Source organism: Rhamphochromis longiceps, linkage group LG2 (assembly GCF_057381845.1).
Source record: "Rhamphochromis longiceps isolate RC_006_pf linkage group LG2, R_longiceps_female_GT1.1, whole genome shotgun sequence".
Classification (NCBI taxonomy): domain Eukaryota; kingdom Metazoa; phylum Chordata; class Actinopteri; order Cichliformes; family Cichlidae; genus Rhamphochromis; species Rhamphochromis longiceps.
In genome coordinates this window covers 79,546-81,819 of record NC_140558.1, presented here as the reverse complement: position 1 = coordinate 81,819, position 2,274 = coordinate 79,546, and the positions used below count along the sequence as shown (strand labels likewise).

At 46.3% G+C, this 2,274-nt stretch overlaps 1 pseudogene; it reads left to right on the top strand.

The window, feature by feature from the left end:
- The first annotated feature begins 602 nt into the window (after nucleotides 1-602).
- LOC146676694 (twist-related protein 2-like) lies at nucleotides 603-1,809 on the top strand (annotated as a pseudogene).
- Nucleotides 1,810-2,274: the final 465 nt, after the last annotated feature.

Below are 2,274 nucleotides of genomic sequence, written 5' to 3'. Positions count from 1 at the left end.
ATCATCGTGATGTTGTTTATTATGTTGCCCTTTTTTTTCTTCTGCTTGTTTTCTCTTTTTTCTTTCTCAACAGGTGATCCAGGTGATTGATATATGCATTTTTTGTCTGCTTATTTTGGGGTTTTTTTGCCCTTTTTCCCCATCCCTCTTTTCCGCTGTTTTCCTCTTTCTTTCTCCCCTTTCTTTTCCCCAGTCAAGTCTGTCCTGTAAGTGAAAATAAAATAAACAATAAAAGGTGACTCAAATAGACCAATACGGCAAGGCTGGGATGGTCCATTTGGTAAATCCGTTGGGCACCTTTCTTTGCCTTTAGACAATAATTCTGATGGCAAAAAAGCCAAACGGGACAGGCAAAGAAGAAGAAGAAAGAAACCACGTAAGAATACAAAACAGTGCTTGTATCAATGGGTGAATGAGCCAAGTTGTATAAAGCTCTTTCAGAATCAGAATCAGAAAGACTTTATTTATCCCCAAGGGGCAATTAACATACAACAGAGCAGCATAAAGACTTGTCTTTCCCGTAACCCATTTATGGATTCGTTGGTGCCTTCAAAGCCTGGTAGAGCCACAGGTGAACTAACTCTTTGACTCCATGAGAGGGAAATAATTTTGGGGGGACACTTTCTGGCCGCCATCGACCCAGGTGGAGATGTCTGAGGAAAATCTGGGGGAAGAATCGGGCAGCTCCCCAGTCTCTCCTGTGGACAGCCTGAGCAAAAGCGAGGGGGAGTTGGACAGACAGCCGAAGAAATGTGGGAGGAAGAGGAGACCGAGCAGGAAAAATGGGGAGGACTCAGATAGCCCGACCCCTGGGAAAAGAGGGAAGAAGTCCAGCAGCTGCAGCCCCCAGTCTTTCGAGGAGCTCCAATTGCAGCGGGTCATGGCCAACGTCCCGGAGCGACAGAGGACCCAGTCTCTGAACGAGGCTTTCGCGGCTCTGCGGAAAATTATCCCCACTTTACCTTCGGACAAACTCAGCAAAATACAGACCCTAAAACTTGCAGCCATATACATCGACTTCCTCTGTTAGGTGCTGCAGAGTGACGAGGTGGACTCCAAAATGTCAAGCTGCAGTTATGTGGCTCACGAGAGCCACGCTTGGTCCATGTCCATGTCCAGAAATCATGCCCAAAATGGTGACTGCTGAATCTACTACTCACATTCTGAAACGGGACAATCTGGAGTCCAATGCTGGATACATGGGATCGCCTAATGACATCAGAAGTTTTGTGCAGAGGCCCGAAAGTGTCATATGCTGTTGGAGTGTCTGGTCGGGCATGGTCCAGGTTCCTGTCATCCGTCCTTTGGGGTGGAGTTGGCCAGCTCATCACCTGTTTTCAATCTCCGGGGCTCCACCTAGAGGGTTTTTAAGCCAGCACTGCCTCCCACTCCTCGCCAGTTCGTCCTGCTACCATCTGTGGTAAACTTGGCCTCCTCTGTGCTCAGACTCTGTATACCTGGATCATGGTTTAATGTGTTTTCTGTCTCCTGCATTCTTCAGATTCATCACCCGTCGCACTCACCAGTAGTGCTGGTTCCGTCTCCATCCTGTTTTTCCGTCTGCTCGGAACCCAAGGACCACATACACAACTTCTCCTCAGCCTGCCCTTCAGTCCATACTCTCCACCTCCTTGGAATCTGGACCGGACTCTCTACACTCTCGATCCTCTCTGGAATGCTCCCATGGCAGCCTTTTCCCCGCTTAATAACCAGGGTCTCCAAAAAGTTCCCGTTCGAGTTCTCCCTGTGCTCTACACCTGTTTCCCCGCCCACGGATTTCCCTTAGTTTCTGCGAATGGTTTCTGTTAAACCCAGTTCTGTTCACGTTTTTGTTCCTTCTAATAAATTATACATAGTTCGAGCAATTGAGTCTGCTTTTGAGTCCACCGCATCCTTGTCTGTGACAGAAAGGGACTCACAGCCATGTATGTTAGCTCCATACACCCCAATTCTGGTGTGTTTTCGTGCTGACGAATGTTTAAAATATCGCCTTTTTTAAATACATGCCTTTGGGCTTTATTTCTGTGGAGGTCAACGTGCATTATTGAAGTCTCCGTTTTTTTGTTTTTTATTTTTCTCGTTTTTGTGTGTGTGCGAGAGAGAGGGAGACTGTCAACTGGTGGTGTGGCTCACATTACAGGCTGACTTTGTGGATCTAACCTGTGCAAAAAAAATATTTTTCAGAATGCATTTATTTATTTATTGATGAAACGTGTTGGAGAATAGATCCTGTGTCTGAAATAGATACGTTCCTATTTTTTATTATCGTTTTTT